This window comes from Acanthopagrus latus, chromosome 14, assembly GCF_904848185.1.
Source record: "Acanthopagrus latus isolate v.2019 chromosome 14, fAcaLat1.1, whole genome shotgun sequence".
Classification (NCBI taxonomy): domain Eukaryota; kingdom Metazoa; phylum Chordata; class Actinopteri; order Spariformes; family Sparidae; genus Acanthopagrus; species Acanthopagrus latus.
In genome coordinates this window covers 9522107-9541344 of record NC_051052.1, presented here as the reverse complement: position 1 = coordinate 9541344, position 19238 = coordinate 9522107, and positions in this window count along the sequence as shown.

Genomic DNA, 19238 nt, shown 5'->3' with positions numbered 1-19238 from the left:
CTTATCACTTTAACATCGCCTTTGTCGACAGTGTCAAAAACCGGTCGCGGGAACATGCAAAATCCAGCATCTCTTGTCACATCAAGCCCCTAATCTAAATGGGGGATGGGAGTGAAGGACATTGTGTGTACGCCAGCTGACCGTGTTTCCACAGCTCAGCTATATAAAGAAACGTTCTAATGTGACTCAATGACAGGCACTTGGCAAAAAATGAGACTACCTTCCTCAAGGGTCCCTGTCCGTTTCGCACGATAATTGAAAATAATGTAAAAATAGTCGTGTGCCGCGGACATGGGTTAACTCTCCGAGGACAAGGTCAAACCCCTCTCCCTTTACTTTAATTTCCACATGATTAATTACACACCCGAAGTTGGTCGGGAAGTGTGTTTTACAAGTTCTGTAGGTTGTTCTACACCGATTTCTGAAGCTAATTTGATTAGGGCCACGCTGGGAGTCTGACTGGGAGGGCGGAGGAAATGAGCTGTACATATGTAATACAAGACAAGTGCAAACATATCTGCTCCGTTCATTCATATATTGCAGCACGGTTGCTATTTCTCTCCCTCCTTCCCTCCTCCCGCCCTGACAAATTGACACGATGGCTTTAAATCTGATCATCTCGAAGCCGATTGTGCTTCAGAGGAGGATAATAGACAGACATACTCAGACAGACTGTGAAATCAAACTGTTCACACCAATCAACTGTCAGATTTCGAGCACATCACATGCAAGGTTTGGTTGCTATGGACACTGGTGGTGTGAGGAGCGCCAGTGACATGAATCAACTCGAGACAGACACACAGTTTGATACTATAGCTGCTCAGGCTCCTGCATCCCGGATATTTTCTCCCTGCAGTGAAATAATTTCATCTTTATCAACAATCAATCAGGAAGTAAATGATATTCTTAGATTATAATGAGCGTTTCAGCCCTTAATCTTCTTAGAAATCCATGATACGGCCGGAGTAATCCCACTTTGATTTCCTGACTGATCAGAGGAACATGATACTAATCTAGATGTCCAATAGGATTACTTAAATAATGAGCGTGATTATACAACAACGCAAAGGCTCAACCCGTGCTGTTAATTCAATCACCACATGTTAAACCTGACACATTTACCCTCAGTTATGGCTCCAAATCGAGGGTGTCAATTCTCTCAGAATGCGTTTGGATGGGTAACGCTTGCTTGTTGTTTCAAGCTACTGTAATTAACACCAGAGCCAAAGAGAAGCATTCCGATTGGCATCATCAGTGTGCAACCCAATCCCCGTTTCTGCAAACCACAGATACACCCAGATTTATGCATGTCATATGTATTATATCAATATTATATAACAGCATATGTCATATGATGCTCCCATTACATGTATAAGAGATTATTTTGGTGGCAGGGGGTGAAGGATGGTCATGATGTTACGTCAAGACAAGACTGATACCAAGCCAGAGATCACTGTTTTAACAAGGGACCACCACTTTTCAACATTTGTAAATGTGAAATAGGATATTAGAGTTAAAATGGCTGCCAACTAGAGACCACTGTATAAGACTGTTTGGACAAGGGACCAGACTGCTATATCATCAAACCATCAAATAAGACTGGTTTGATGAAGTACCAGAGTATTTCAACTTGTTAACTGTAAGTGTGAAACCACTGAATAGTCTAATCAAGACAACAGTACAGTTCCAGCCATGCTAGTGGCATCAAACCTGGATATTTTGGATGAGAGGCTGGGGCAGTTTTCAACCGTGATTGAGGTGAAAGAACCAGATAAACCAAAACATGATCTATTCCTAACACTAATTAAGTAGTAAAATAATTAAACTGAAAGTCAAGAAACATACAGATGCAACATAAATAAGGATTTCAACCCATTTGTGATGTGCAGTCATATTCAGCAGCGACATTTATTCTGGTGGTTGTGTTGAAATGTGTATTATAGGGGAAATAAATCAAGCACATACAGCATCTGCATAGAAACACAGTGTACCTGCGGCTAAATGACACAGTACATATGGATCTTTTCATTGGAATTCATAGATTTCCACCCGTGAGTGGATGGGAAAAATGCATCAACAAATACAAAAAATAGTAAATAAAGCATCACATTACAATATAGTGCAAACTACTGTGATTGACATGAGGTTTTATTCACGTCCTTTCCAGGTCTCCAAAGCATTTACTCAGCCACACTTCAAAAGCTTCCACAACACACTGAGTGGGAGCATGATTAATGTCATTTACAGCTAACCACCGTTACTTACCACTGTACGCGCTGTAATGCACTCTAACTCGCAACTCTCTGGGGCTTTAAAAAGGCTTTCAAGTTGCTGTATTTGATTTCAGCAGGATTTTTAATGCATCTGCTTTCCAGTGGCAACTTGCAAATGCCTTAGCCGTTGTTGCCTCGCATTAACGCTCGCTCTAAAGCTGTTGTGAGCCTGATTGAGCCGTCCATCTCGCTGCAATTTCTTCAGCGTCTTGCGGGCTTACTTTTACGCCGGCAAGGGAAAAATCAGACGGCTGTAGCTTATGGTATGGCGTGCAGTCGTATGTCAAACTCCAGCGCTGTCACGGAAGTTGCAGTGTTACTGTATCCATTGTGTGAGCGCGGACAGAAGAACAAAACTAATAATGAAAGTTTGAAGGGGCCTCGGTCCCTCACTGCAAGCGAGATCAGTCAAACTTTGAAGCTGAAAAAAGAAACATTCCGAAAATCAACAGCCCCCGTAATCTACAAACACAACGGAGACAGAGAATTGCTAGTGGGAGCTGGTGCCGAAGGGAGATCCAAGACAACTTCAGATTTGTCAGTTCACATGCACACACACACACACACACACAGGCACACACTCAAATTCACCCAGCTCACCTACGAAACACACTTGCTAACAGGCAGAGACACACACGTACCCCCAAAAGACGCATTCGCTCTCAGACACAAATGTCTGCCTTCACATTCATACGCACAAGTACAAAGTACAGACTAGTGGGGTTTGTTGTCAAAATATCATAAAGACAAAGAGCCAGCCTCCTCCCGGGATGACTGAATTTGATCAAAGCAAAGCTTTGTTCCGAGTCAGGATCACTTTTCAACTTCTTAAGCTAATGAACAGTTTAAGCCTGCTAATGAAGTCGTCTGCGGCTAATGAAGTTGACAGTGTTTTTGTGTTGTTCACGGCACAATCCGAGAATAACATCGTTACAGTGTTGTCGTGCAAAGCTGAACAGCAGCAAGGAGTGAAAATAGGACGATTTCATTGTTTACCGTATCTCCCGTACTGCCACGGAACAGTCAATGTTCAGGTATTCTCGGATCATTTAATTTCTACAGCTCTCCTTCGGTGATGAGTAACGTCCCATGTGGTGCACAAAAAATCTCTCCCACATGCTGCGTGCTGCCAGCCTGCCACCCCCAGCAGTCCACTTGGCCATATTGTTGATGTGCAATAAAAATACAACTGTAATTGTCCATTAATCTGAGGTTGATCAGCATTCATTACAGTGCATACAGGGAGGCCATTGAAAACACTGCATGCCTCGTATTGCATAATTTTACGCAGTGGCTTGATAGCTTGGTTTACAAGAAGGCTACATTTATAATGTTGGTTTAACTCGTGTGCAGAGGGAGGGGGTGATCCTCCAGCCTGTACATTAAATTCGCTTCAAGACTGCAGAAAATATGTAATGCGTGATTCAGCTGTGCAGTAACGATACGGGATCCAATTCAACACCTAACTGTTTCATTGTGTGGTTTTGGTGAGATGTGATTTATGTCGTTACAAATTGTATATATACTCTATATTGTTTTAGTATTATATTGTTACTGAATAACTGAAACAGTTTAAATACCTATTTTCTACAGTATGGGAACACCAGTGCAGGCTACACTTCCCTATTCTCCTATTCTCTCCAACCTCTAAATAGAAAAAAAACATTTCTTTGATATTTTAAGCTGCAACATGTAAGAATTTTAGCCTAAAACATTCAAACATTAAATCGTCAGCAGTGTATGAAGAAAGAACAGTCTTGACGATATGTCAAAGTTAGCGGCCATGTTTGGTGTTGTATTAGACAGGTGGCCAATTCTTACATATTGCACATTGAATGTCTTTCTGCTATTCTCTGCTGCTAGCCAAGAAAAGCTATATCTCACTGGGATAGTCGTCATGTTATTATCTAAGCTTTCATGCCATCAGTGTTGTGTCAGATGTTTTCCATCATAAACGGTATTGACATTTGGCAATTTTGAAGGTATTGAAGTTTGAAATTTCAGCACATAGATAACATGACATTAGTTACGATATCGACTGATACATTTTGTACATGAATGTTATAATCATCACAGTGTGCTAACATGGTGAAGTTTAACAGCTATAGTTTGACGGTGCATTAGCAAAGTACAAAGTACAGTGAAGTCAGGGGATCAACAAAGTAATTAAAATCCGTCCCGAGGGAGACATGAATGCCTGCACCAAATGACATTGCTTTCCATTAAACGGTTGTCGAGTCTTTTCACTCCAAACCACTTAAGTTTAGAGTGATTATGATCCATCCTCTGGGGACCATGACTGTCTGCCTGAAAACTCTAATGGCAGTCCATTTAAAAGTTGAGCCGCTCCGGTCTAGACCAAAGTATCTCCAGCCCATCTGGGTTCTGCAGATAATTCCACATTAGATTTCATCCGGCGACAGCTGAGCTTAAAACTTTCTCATGAAAGCCAATTAGACCATGATTTGGATCTTAGATAAAAAGGATAATGGTACCTGAGTTTAAATAAGCACATCTGTTGTTTTGTTTGCCACCTGGAAATTTTGTTTACTGGCACTCTGATACGACCTATTGTGGTGCTGCACCCCTTGCAATGTGTTAACCACATATGTTCATTTGGCAAACACTAAAAAACACAATATATTGTGCAGAGCTACTTGAAAGGCGCCAAACTTCTTTATGCTGCACTGTCCTTTAAATAAAGCATGCTCATACTGTAAGTAGGATCCTGCACCACCTGCCAATCTCTTCCTCGTAATAAAAGTGTGCTTGCTCAAACAAAAGACGGTACGTGCCTTCCATTACATTGGCATAGCAAAGAGAGGGAAGTCACAAATCACTTATGGCCGAGAGACAGCTTTACTGCAGCACTAACTCTCCCTCTTCACACAAACACACACACACACACACCAACACTGCGGCCGACCACGGCGGCATGGTTGCTAGGAAACACCTTGGTGCCAGCTCCCACAGTATCTGACCTGATTAGTTAATTGCAAAAAGTGAGCAAGCCGCAAAATTGCTCTAACTGTCATCGACTCACTCAGGTTGCAACCCTTCAGTACTAAGCAGGTGATAGCTGTTTAAAGCCACCTCCTTAGTTAGCATGTTTTAACAGGTTAAGACACCGGATAAGAAGCTCAGTAGACTCTAAGCCGCTGTCCAAATCCACCGAGTTGGCACCAGTTTTGTTGAAGTGAAAAAGCTGTTTGAATTAATTAAAGGAGCAGGAAATTGGCTTATTCCCTGTTTTGTTTGATGGAAAGATCACTGCAACGCTCTATGTCTGTTTAAGAGAGACTGTGAAAGCAGCTTATGACACGGCATATTAAAGTTTCTTATAAAGCGGCGACCTCTGTCATTGCAACTTTTTTGTTGTCAGGTTACTGATATAAACAGCAAGTGGAGCAGACATAAGAACTGTATCAAATAAAAGCTTCACAGGAAAAGTTGTATTTCCCAAATTTAGAATTATTCTTAGAAAATGTTTAATGTATTATTTTCACTACAACCAAATTTGTAAAGCAGATGTTCATATGTTAACACATTCAGTCTGTTAGATTCATCCTTTGTTTACCTCAACACGTGCACATGACCGTTAGTTGCTTCCACGGGGATTGATATATGATGTATATCATGGTCTTTTTTTTTCCTCTTACCAAAGAGCTTGTAAATGATATATAAATATCACTTGCAGCACCAGTGTGATTTTGCCGATCACTAAACCCATCCTTCATCAGTCCTCCATTGAAGTATAGAGGGGAGAATGCTGTGACAGAAAATGACCTTTGCCTCAGAAAGGAGTCATTGGTAACCCAATTAAAAGGAAATGTCACGCTGGTAATTGCGTCTCACAATGTGAATCATCCACGCGGGGTGGCTCGCCCTGAATCCAGGCGCGGGGTGATATGTGGCATTGAAGTCTCACTTCCTCTGTCGCTCCCTGTCCTTGTGCACTGTCTCCAGCTACCCAATTCTGATTTTTTTTTTTTTTTTTTCTTGTCCACTTTGAAGTTATCGGTTGTTTAACTTTTCAGAACTGAAAAAGTTCCTGCGGTGTCAAACTTTCCTTTTGGTTTAAAGATCCCCTTCCAGACATATTTAAATATATAAATAAAACACTTAATTTTGACTAATAGAGCCTTTCTGATGTTAATCACAAAAAACTTACTTGTTACAATCCCTGAAATTATTATAGACTTCAAATTTCCACCCACACCACACTTGTGTAAGTTGAATATTGGACGAGGAATGACTTTCAAACTATTGGGGTTAGGTTTAATCACAAATGTAATGTCACAAATAGGGCCAACACTTAAAACTTAACAGCAGGGTCCAGGCCAAAGCACAAATCTAAATGGAACTGGGATCCCCACTGACTTCATAATGTCGCTCTGCCTGCACCATTAGCTAGTTAGCTCAGTTAGCAATGGAGTTAGTGGAAGTGAAACTTAGTGGAAGTGGAGATTAGTGGATCTAATAGCTAGCATCAATCTTTTGTTTTAATCTACTTTAGCTAGGCGTCTAGCTAACTAGCCACAGTATTTATCTTATCACTGCTATCTAACTATAGCTAACTAAATCTAGGCCCCCATCCATCCATCTATCCAGCTATTCATCCGTCCTGCACACTCACATAAACCCAGTCTCCTAGCTATTTAACCATTCCCGCTCAATTTCTCTTTTGTCCTTGTAACTCATGAAACCCAAGACAGAATCTGAGAGTGATGTCTGGCAGAAATACAAGACATTTGTCAAACACCCAAGGTCCAGTGGAGGAGGCAGAAAAGATGTGATTCGGTTTTTAAATTAGACTCCTGACATTTGATTCTCGGGGAATAATTATTGCAAATCTAGGACAGAATTGGATCTTGCAATTGGATGGTTCCGTTTTGTTAAATAGATGGGCCGGGATGATTATAAAGACCAATATCATAAAAATACCTCGCCCGATATTTACTGTACAGCGAGCTAATGTCCCAGGGAGATAATAGAACAAGGTGAGCATTGAAAAGGAAAAGTCGAATCACCTTTTTTCCCCCCACTGGCAGGTTTTCCCCCTCACGCAGAGATATGGCGTGGTGGATGTACTGTGCATTGTATATTAAGATATAGTATGTTGGTGGGAGCAGATTGTATAATCTTCAGCCTGTAATCTAGATTGTTTTGTTTTTTTTCATTGCTAAATGTAAATGTTAAAACAGATTCAGGCGCAGATGGCCGCTCTGCCTCTGCACTACAGCACAGCAGATGGGAGGTCTCAGCCTCACATTCATTTCGCTCTCCATTCCAGTTGTAAATCAAAGTTAGAGGATTTTTTTTTCACCCCACCCCCCACCCCCACCCCCGTCTTCATATCTTCTTCTCTTCCTCTCGTTTGTTAAACCTTGCTTCCCTTATCGTCAGCTGGGGCAGCACATCCTGCAGCCTCATAAATTAGGTGAATAACGCGCGGCGCTCGGATTATTGCACGCTTAGTTGATATTTTATTGTTTCGGGATTACAGCGTGGAGACAATGCTGGAAATAGATTGGGAGTATAAAGGTTCTGGCTGAGTGTTGTGCTGAGACTTAATTCTTGTGGTTGGTCGGTTGAAAGGACGGGCGTGGGAAGCGTTTGAAATGTGGGTGGAACGAGCTGACAAGGGTCTGTCAAGGTTCCCCTTAGAACATTTCTAACAGCGTGGAGGCAATTTCCTGTATTCTCTATTAACACTTTGATCTGGGTGAATTAACGCGAGGAGATAATGGGTTCATGTGAAATTTCATAGACACATATCACACATGTTTAATTTTTAAATAGCAAATAACTTCTTAAAAGAGATGTAATGAAATATCTAAATTAGTCCGACACTATTAATCCTACTAATAACACAATTATTAGGTGCCCAGTTGTATTAACTAATGTAATGATGGAACCACAGTAACAATGATAAGATTAAGTAAGCATAAAACTATAGCTGCTCCCTGCCTTGATACCCTTCATCCTTTTTTTGTTCAGTTCATTTCTTCTTTCTTTTCCTCTTTATTTCAATCCATTTTTGTTTTTATGTAATTATTGCGGGACTAGTGCCGGACTACGGACGACAACCGTACCGTGCCCGTTCCACAGCTCACATGCATCCAGCTGAATTCTGGTTCTGCCAATATCTACCATCTTTACTTTCCTCTTTCCTGTCACGTTTCCTTTCTTCCTACCTAGTTCACTCTCTGTGCTCAAGGCTTCTGCGTGGCGACAGTGTGTGACTCGCCTTAACTTAGCTGCCTGGCATTTGGGCATCCGTGACTAGTTAGCATCGGCGCCGCGCTCATCGATCTGCCTCTGTGCTGGGTAGCAGTAAAAAAGGCGGTCTGGAATTTCACTGATTTTGGGAAATTCTCCCAATAAGAAAGTGGAATGAATTCGACAGAGAAGCACCAGACACAGAACAGACGAGTGGGGATGAAGCCAATTATTCTAAAAATGTCTAGTGTGATGGCTGCGACGCCTGTGATTACAAGAATGAATAACTTCTAAAACTCAACAGCTCTTACAAAAGCTCTGGCTGAGCATGCTGGGAGTTTGTTTTTGGAGGTCTTGAAAATGCACACCTGGTACTCATCTCAACATGTCTATTCTGTCTCTTGTGGGTGCAGCAGAGAGAAAGGGGCCTTTCTGCTAGTTGCCAGTCCGAGGGCTCGACCTCAGAAATGTTAGTGCATTTCTCTTTTGATAGGATTATCTCCTCCATTATTGTGACAGAACGCAGCCTTGCAATGTGGTGATGGCTCTTTTTCATGTATTGTTCCAATCTATAATTGCTTCTTTTCATGAATTTTGTGGGGAAAGGTTATTCTGGTAAATCTTACAGTTGCTCAGCTCTGTAGTAGATTATCAGCTGAACCGAAAAGGGGAGAAAAAAAAGAAAAGAAAAAAAAAAACGCTGGATTTTCTGTAGAGTTGTGGCCATTTCAACAAATCTGTGTTTGTGTGGATCGCAGAGGGATTGTCCTCTCTTTTATTGTTCGGCTTTCACTCAGACATTATTGAACTTTTTGGAACAACATAACTTTTTTCGAAAAGCACCGTGGCAGTCAGAAAGACTTGGTTCGGTTGGTAAGCGTAAAATGAATCGACGCCCTGGGCAGAGATTATTCAGTAGATTTTTTTTTTTCTTTACAGCGCTAGCACACGTTTTATCATAATGAATCCAATCATTCAGAGGGCTGCACTGTTTTGGTCTGGGAGGAGATTATAAAGTGCCGCACTTTTTACGGCTAAATTTAATGACATGTTTTCATATGCAATGCTGGCAGATGTTCGTTAGAATGGATTAGAGTGCAGGATATCTGCAGCCCCTCTCTGTTTTAATTAACCGATACCTCTGATAAATATTTAAAACCTTGGCAATGACATCGCCACAGAAGGAGGCACCCAAGGGGAGATTAAGCTGAGTTTTTTTGAGCAGTGTTTATACTTTTAAAGTACCAAACTTCTCAGTGGAATGTTCGAGGGTGCTGGAGGAGTTACGACTTGCTCGAGCGGCGAGGAGTGTTTTGGTGGTAAAGGGCTTTTGAGCGATGAGCACTTTGTAGGAATAGATGTAGGGCGAGAATCGGCATCATCACATACAGTACAAACAAGCCACTGGATGTAATGTAACACATCTGCCGGTGCTGGGCGTGCAGATGTTGCGCAGGCACGCGGGGGGAAAAGCATTATCTAGGAGACGCTGCTTATTGTCGGCGTGCATCCGAGCGCCACCTCAGAGGGACTTCCGGCACCAGTCGTGCAAGTCTGAGGCGGCACGGCAGCTCGGATCCGTCGATGAAATGCCATAAAGTCGATCATCATAACGTCCCATTGATGTGTCTATACTGAAACCTAATTCACTGATTAGCCCGGTTTGAAGTGAGAAATGAGCCGCGTCGCGCTCCGCCGGCTGCCCGCTGTCATCTCTTCGCCGCGCGAGCAGCGGAGGGAAGCCGGGCGTTTCATTTAGATGCTCTGTCTGTCTGGACGGGAAGTTAACTGTTGCAAAGACTTCAGGCCGCTGCAGGCCTCTGGCACCAGCCAACAGACCAATTAGCCTGCAGATGAATTTGTCTTTCTCAGCAAACCTCATGGAACAGTGAGCGGTTTTTGGATCAAACTAAAAAAGACGAGGTGGGCTGGGTTTTCTCCGCCTCACACAACCTCCTACACCAACATTCTCAAGTTTGGAATCTCAGTTTAAACAGGGCTTAAAAATTCAGACACCAAATGTATTATTCAGATCAGAATTCATTTTTTGCCCTTGAGGAAGAATAATTGAATGATAACTACCTGTTGTAACCTTTTTTCCCCCCAAACAAACTTCGATTCCGAACTTGTTTTCCACTCCAGTAGAAAAAGGAGTGACCTGAGATCACTGTTTCACCGCTACAACCCCTCTGCAGTCGACTCGGTTGGCTGGATCCAATGGGTTTAGGCTGTGATTTGCCAGTCCGCATTATGTTCAGGTGATATTCTAATATTGCTTAACCTCGAGCAACCCTCCATTTTCTATTTTGGAGTTTTGAGGAGAGCTTCACTCAAGTAACCTGGCTCTTAATTCCAGTCTGGAATAGGCATTGCTGTGGACTTGACACTGAGACAAGAACGAGTTACCCTTTAATTCTGTGAAGAGTTTGCTGCTGAGCTTCAAATTTGTCTTACCGCTAACATATTATGTTCTTGTTTCACTGTTGCACAGAGGCATCTGCATCTCGTTCTGCCCTCTCCGTTGTCAGTCTGGATGAACCACTGCACACCGTTTCTTCATTTGCGTTTACAGCGTTACTTTTGCGCCGAGCCTTCACACAAAACAACACCCATTTGTATAGAGGACTTTCTACAACCTGAAAGCATGAGAGAATGAGCTGTAGTGTATTGAGAATTTTTGAATGTGGCCCATTGTTCGAATGTCTGAATATGTCAGTACCTTCCAAAAACATTCCAGAATTATTTGATTTTTCTGATCCATCACCATAATAATGTTATGCTTTGTTAAGGCAACTAAAAGAGGTTGGTTAAAGCAGCACTAGTGACAGAAAACCACAACAAGCTTGGCAAACATGTTGACATATCATAAGCATGTGTAGCTTAAACACACAATATGTCATTTCGGCTGCTAAGAGTGTCACATATAAAAATATTGATACGAGCAGCTTTGACTGCAGGGAATTATTCTGTTCATAGTAAAAAAAATAAATAAATAAATATGTGTATACTTGAAAACACTGATTAGCCTTTGTAGAGCAACATCATTGAACCCCATTCTTTAGTTCCACTCAGTCACCTTCCCGCAGGTCACATGCCATTAACCCAGGAGAGACGGAGCAGCAGACGCGTACTCTTAATTTGCCAGAGAAATTAAACACTGTTTATTTTGGCCTCGACTCTGACTGAGTAACTCTCCCGTGCCTCTCATTAGCGCTGGCAATTTCCTCCGTTCAGTTGAGAAAAGAAAGCTGACTGAAATCCAGTTTAAAAATTAAAAGACCATAAGCACCCCACTTTACCGCCGCTGACAATTCGTGAGTGAGGTCGAGATTGTAGCTAGCTTTTGTGAAGGGGAAAGAGAAAAAAAAAAAAAAAGAGCAAATATCATCTCTCTGCGCCGTGAGACAACACAATCAACAGCAGAGGGAAGGCTGGAAACTGGAGGTTTATTTGCCTGCCACTGTTATCAAGATTTAGTGTTGGTTCACCTCCTTACATTAAAGCAATGATAATCTTTCTGACAACCCCTGCATCCGTCAGAGCGTCTGGCAAAAGGAAACACTCTGCCAAATGCACCGTAGAGAAGCTATCTCCAGAATGGTTATGAACAGTGTAAATCCATCAGCCAGACCCACGCCATTCTCTCATCCAATCCCTTATCGCAGTGATGAACGAGAGGGGCCACAAATCAGTTTTGGGACACGCAAAACATTTATCAGTTTAAGTGCGGACTATTTCTGATCAGCTGCTTTTGGGCGAAGCAGAATTTGACGTTATCAGGAAGCGGCACGGCCACTTTTACCATTTAGCGATCTGGAGGGTGTCGTTCATGCTTATATTCCTCAGTGTCTGTGGACACTTATGCAGCAGCTATGGTTTGAAGTCGCGAGTCGCACCTCAAATACACGTCGTCACTGGCGCAATGCAAACGTGGAAATAGCTTGTGAGACTTAACTGGTGAGCTTTAAAGCATAATTGGGTCTGGCACAAAGCTGTGTTGCTGACTTCTTAACCTCCTGTGAGCTGGTGCCAGCCTCAGATCTGGAGCCAGAACTCCTCCGGATTTTCCAGAAATCTGGGTTAAGACTTTTGCCATCGGGGAGCCGAAGCTTTGAAACGACCTGGGTTATTGGCGCTCTGGCCAGCAGAGTCATCATCATTTTACCTCTCTTTTTTTTTTCTTTTTTTTTCCACAACTATTCATCTGCATGCTTTTATGTCAGTCTGAGGGCTTACTAATACATAACTCTGAGCAGTGGTGTAAAAAGTCAGAGCAAAGACATAGTTTTATGATGAATACTTTGGTAAAGTCACCCATCGAGATAGTACTAGAAGTCATTTTCTGGCTATGACTTAAGGATCAGAAGTACAAGTAAAAGTAATCTAAACATACATTTACATGTTTGTATAAACTGTATACTTCATGATGACGTGGTGTTCATCAGTGGGGTTTTTATCTGATTGTGGATCAAAGAGATTCATTTTTAAAACTTGTTACTCTGATGCAGCAAGTTATCCGCAAAGTAATTAGTAACTGAAGTCATCAAATAAATGCAGCAGAGTAAAAACATTTGACGGGGAGTAGTACTGAAATACTACTTTCCATCACTGTATTTCTATAATATTGACAGGCTGCATGACAGTAGATTCTACTATTAAAAGAAACATTCATCTTATTAAGTTTTATACAAGACAATGCAGCAAAGCACATTTTCTGCACTGAGAGAAAAATCATTTGCACTGGGTGTTTTTCTGACAGCACATTTTTTTATCTGTTGTAACAGAAGACGCAATCATTTTCAAAGTATCTTTGCTCATTATGACAAAACAAGCTTCTTTGATTCTTGAATCGTGAGACTATAGTTATAATGAAGCCCACAGACTATGTTGAATGACAGCTGAGCGTTACACAGATGAACAGTAATTGGCAGAGCAAGATGTCCTGTAGAAATAATCCAAAATGATTTTTAAGAAATGCCTCTGCAGTTAACCAGTCGCACAACTGGAGAGACGAGCAGAGCCTGTGAGACAGCGTCTTTGTGCTTCTTATGTAGAATTGGCTCGTTCAAATGTTCCTGCTCAGCTACTCTGGCGTGACCACTGGCGGCATCTTTCCTTCTGGTGCTGCTATGATGTGAACTTTTTTATCATTTTATGGAAAGGAAATAAAAATATTCTTTAAATTAAAGTCAAACAAGGTGTGAATCCCCTGTACCTATTCAGGAGAAACATCTGTTTTTATGCCACTGATCCCATTTCACCTGCTCTATGTTGTCATTAAACCTGTAATAACTGATGCTTTTTACCTCTTGGGACATTTTAAGTTGATAGTGAACTCATAAGTTGCTTTATTAAGGGAGCAATGTATAAGAGAACCAGTCGAATTCATACGAACAAAGTGTGTGACTTCCAACTGCTGCTGATTCTAGCTGCTCTTAGCTAGTTAGCTCAGTTAGCCATGCAGTTAGCGCTCTCTCATTCAAACTCCTTACCAACTAAATGAGCCCTGCATGAAGGGACCCAGAAATCTGGAAAACAGGAAAACTATTTACACCCCAACGTCATGTTTCCATCCCTGCCAGTGTGTGCTGATGACTTAGACTTCATTTTCCCAAGCAGATAATAAATAGCCATAACTACTGCAGAGTCGTTTGACCTCGGAACGGACTCTAATTGAACCGTTTCCCATTAAAGCTTCGTTTGATCTCTTTAAGCAGTAACTTGAAAAAAGTGCTCCCCTTTTAAAGGTGATAACTGCGAAAATGAAGTGAAGTTATTTTACCCTAATGTCGCCGTCTGTCTTCCACCGGTTTTAAGGAAATAATATCATTAGCATGACTCGATAATGAAATCACTTCACAGCTCTCCAGGTGTGCCAGCGAGTAGTTCAGCCTCAATCTCTGGCGATGTCAGCGATTCAGTGAGAGGGTCAGTCCAATTAAGCGTTTTGAGAGCTGCGTTTCTTTTTCCTCTGCTCAGGTGAATTCACATCTCAAGACGGACGAGGAAAGAAAAGAAAACAGAGGCTCCGTCACACGCATGACAGCCCTCCACGCTCTGAATTCGACAGATGTGCGTGAGAAGCGCGTGGGTGTGCGAAATGACGAGAGTGAGTCATGTACTGTATGAGTAACGTGTTTGCACAATGCTAATTACACCGACTACAGAAAAAAAAGGGTCAAACAGTGTGTTCAAAGGAGAAAGTGAGGCGCGCGTCAAGCGTTAACTTTCATTTTGCCTCTGCAGCACAGCTTGATGAATACATTAAAGATGCAGTGAAAGTGGTTTTTTTGTTGTTGTTGTTTTTTTTATATATATCTCTTTTTTTTTTTTTTTGCATAGCGCGGCTCTCCTGCAAAAAAAAATTCAATCAGAATACATCCTAAAAAGATAACATACAAATCCGGGCAGATCTGGAGGATCAGGTACAGGAGAGGGGGAATTTAGAAAGGGGATGTTTTATTTCTAAATTCAAAGTGGCAGCGCCCCGCACTCGGCTGCCTGGCGCACCTATCAGAGCAAATTGTTTAATAGGTATCCATTTGTCAAATTAGATCAGAAGCTGATATTGAGGTAAGACTGTTCATATCTCCTATGGGATTCTATCAAGGCAGCGAGGATATTTTCAATATGCATTAATGCGATTTGCAGCCTCACTCCGCTCCGTCTTGATAGCAGGCCGGAGCATCCGCCGCGCTGGAAACTAGCAGGCTGCCTCGTCCTCTGTCTTTCTCTTCCTCCTCCTTCTGTCATGTATCATTTGCTTGTCCCTCCTTTTACGAAACGGCAATTCTCACCAAAGTCGACGCACTAATCCCTGCCCATCAGGAGTGTACTCACTTTAAGCTCCCCTGAAACATGTACTGTTGGTGGAAGAGAAGGTAGCAGCTTTCATCATCTGGAGCCGCATTACCATCTGAAGCACCTGGAACTTTTTGTGACAGGGAACTGAAAGGTTCCTTCACACCTGCCAACGCTCACGATTATTTTTGCCCAACCTTGTCTTTCCTCTGTGCTCTTAGATGAATGTTTCTACCCACAATCCTGATTTCACTGAAATAGAAGTCAGTTTATTTGTAGGACATGTGTCGAGGTCGCCAGCGTCGTCTTTTGGAGGACATCTTTGTTTGTGTCAAACTCCTACAAAAAAAGCCTTATCTTAATCCCAGATGTCTATTAGATCAATTCCAGTAACATGTTTAATCTAAAAATCAGTATTCAGTGAGGCAGAGATGAGAATACGCCAATGACTCTGCCTGATGTGCAGCTATGTGAGTTATATATGGGGGTTGGGCTTCGAGGGCGGCCTTTTTCCCCAGCCTCTTCTTGGCAGGCATGTTCCTGTATACAGTAGTTTCAGAGTCGATTATTATTGTTTTTGCGCATGACTGAACAACAACAATGTATTTCTTCTGCAACTCAATGCTGATGAGTCAAAGCATGATAAACGAAAAACAGATTTTTTGAAAAATGGCCCCTTATGGTCTGATGGCCCTGCAGCGGAGGGCGTGCGTCACCCGTATTCACAGCCGTGGCTCTTCGAAACTGCGGGAACCTGATCGGATTCAGACACTGTCGTTTACACCGAGCGTCGCAACATCCAAATCTGACTTAAAGACAGAGATGCAACCTTAATGCCCCGTTTTTCAAAAGTCTTTTGCAGATACATGAGGATAACAGCCATAATAACAGTCATTTGGCAAATTCATGCTATCAGACAACATACAGGACCCTGAGTGCATGTACTTTCAGCAGATGTTGACACAGCTCAGGTGTATTATTGAATCCCTCTGAAACAGTTGCTTGGTCCGTGAGTTGACCTCTATAGGGGATCAAATTGCTGCTGGCGGGTGCTAAATTGGTACCGCGATCATCCTGCCCAGCGGTATGTCGGATCAAACCTCTTACCCTGGCCACATCTCAGCCTTTCTTTATTTATCTAAAGGATCCCCATTAGCTGAATGCCCTTGGCACAAGCTAGCGTTCCTCGGGGCCAAGAGCAACCACATCATATTTACAATAAACATCCACCCATAAAGAAACATTGTGTCACATGTGCAGCTCATGAAGAGATGAAATCACATGAGAAGAGCTGCTAAGTAATGCATTCTTGCATGGTTTTTGAATAAAGACTTGTTATGAGATCGACAGATGAGGAGTTTGATTTCGGACATGGGAAGCCACAACATAGGCTGCTCGAGCGAGCGCATGAGACTTTGCAGATTCTTTTCTCAAGGTATGTTTAGAGTTGTTTACTCACCCACTCGTGCATTTGCTCCTTTGCGTTGATTCGTTCGGACAGGTGTGAATAATGCCATTTGAACTTGGATGGCACCGAATAACCACGCCGAGCTCCTGAAAGTGCCGATGTTGGCCCTGTTCCAAGTGAACACGTCCATCGTGGTTTGCTGAACTCACCGGGTGTAGAATGAAGAATGTTTCACCACCAACACCGAAGGCACTAAAATCTTTAAAGGTCTAGTTAACTGAAATGGCCCCTAATAAACATTGTTACATGTGACCCGAAGGAATCTCTTGTAATTAGGTTGTTTACATCTAACACAACAAATGAGAGCCCAGTCAACCCTTCCACAAAGATTTGCCACTTGCCCCGGCTGCAGAATGTCAAAGTGTACGTGGCACTGGGTGGGGTATGGATTTGCTGTACAAGCAACTTGTGTTGAATTGTTTCATTTACTTTAATTGGCTTTAATTAGGTTTCATTTAATTGGTAGAGGGCCCAGTGCCCATGGTAAGGCTTTGCATCCCCGAGTAGAGAAACTTTCTATCAGTTAAGAAATTGCTCTCTGGCATTGCTCTGACAAAGGCCATTTTACACTATCTGAATCCAGCGCAGGAATGGCAGAGTCTGCCACTAACAATGAAAGCAATTATATAAGGGGGTATTTAATGAATGCAAGAACATTAAATGGCCACCGCTGATAGAAAAAGCTAACCATAGGTAGGGTCATATCTGTAGCCAGATTTAATGAATATCTTCAAGGTCACATTGATACATTTTTTTCCTGTAGACAACTTTTTTTTTTTTCATAATAACACATCTACGGAGCTTGTAGAAATGTGCAGAATGAAAATATCTCTTTTGATTGTGAAGCAGTCATTTGCTGGGTCCAATTGATGTTGATTCTGGAACTCTGACAGTTGGTTCCAGCTCACACCATGCTTGTCGGTCAGTGGTTCAAGCGTGTTTGTGTCACGTGATATTTGTGTTACATCCTCCACCAACAGTCTTGTTAGTCGCCGGTTTGTGGAAGAGAAAGTAAGAATGGCCGATTTCTACAGAATGTCCCCGCTGTGCTGTTCTTAGCATTAGCATTGTTAACATTAGCTAGCATTAGCAACATTTCATTAACATAACCTTAGCAACCCTAGCTAATGTTTGCAGTGTTAAGTTGTGCTCACACGGGCAGCAGGGGGAGATGAAATGCTACGTTTAGTGTCTGAATGTCATCAATAAAACCTGAAAGGATCGTAATGTTATCTTGTGTTTTATGGGCATTTCCAGCAGTGGATACGCATGAACCGACACTCACTTTCATAACCTGTGGCTAGCAACCTGCATGGAATTGTTTCATTTTGCTTAAATGGCTTTAATTAGCTTTCATTTAATTGGAAGAGGGAGTAGATGCCCAGGGCAAGGCTCTCGCATCCTAGAGTCGAGTACCTCTCTGCCAGTTAACAAATTAGACTGAGGCCCGGCTCTGATGAAGGTCTTTTTACAGTCTGCACATCAGGAGCTGACTGAAATGGGCCTCCGATGGTGAAAAGAGACGAGGGCGCACACTGTTTAAAAGCGTAAAAAGGGAATGCTAATGTTCCCAGCACATGTCCAGACGCGGGAGAGAAAGCGGAGAGATAGTAAAAGGTGGATTTTTTCGCCCCGTTTCATGAAGTCATTTGTGAGCGTTTTATCAGCAGCTGTCACATCTGACACATGGTACGGTTTATCTGCATGCAGTCACATATCACAAAGAGTAAGTGTGACAGCAGAGGGCCTCTCGAAGGCCAAAAGCAGGACCTCCATGTCTACCAGGGGCGCAGAGGCACGCAGCCCTGCATGTGAAATACTGAAGGGTGTGCGCACACACACACACACACACACACACACACACAGAGCAATCCTGTTTAATCTCAGCTCCCATCCTTGTCAAGATTATGTGAGATGAGATAAAATCGATCATTTTTGATACATCTTAATGAACAATTCCATATTTTATATTTTCCCTGCATTTGGTTGGGTGCACCCTGGATTTTTTCTATGGCGAGCCGACCAGCTGATGGCCCTCTATCACAGTTGCTGTTTTTAAAGGCACGTCTTAACTGTTTTACTGTTGTGCCTCTGCAGAAAATACCATTAACTATTAAGTCAGCAGCCCGCCCGCCTTCACAAACGCAGATAAGCAAATGGGCCAAATGCCTTAATTTAAGTGTATAGTGATGCCATACATTCTGAGAAACTCGTGGTTCTATTCGTGCAGTATTTGCATGAGACAAAACCACAGCAGCGAGGTGCAATCAACAGACAAACAAACAAGCCGAACAACTAGATGTTTAGTCATCTCACCAATGAAGCGTTTCAGTGGTGCACCACACTAAAACAAAAGCGTTCTTCTCTTCCTCATAAATATCCACTTGATGCATTTGAGTAAGTATATTTAGTTTTAAAAACATTGTATACCGTGAATAAATGATAAAAAATAAAAAAAACACTGCAATTGCAAA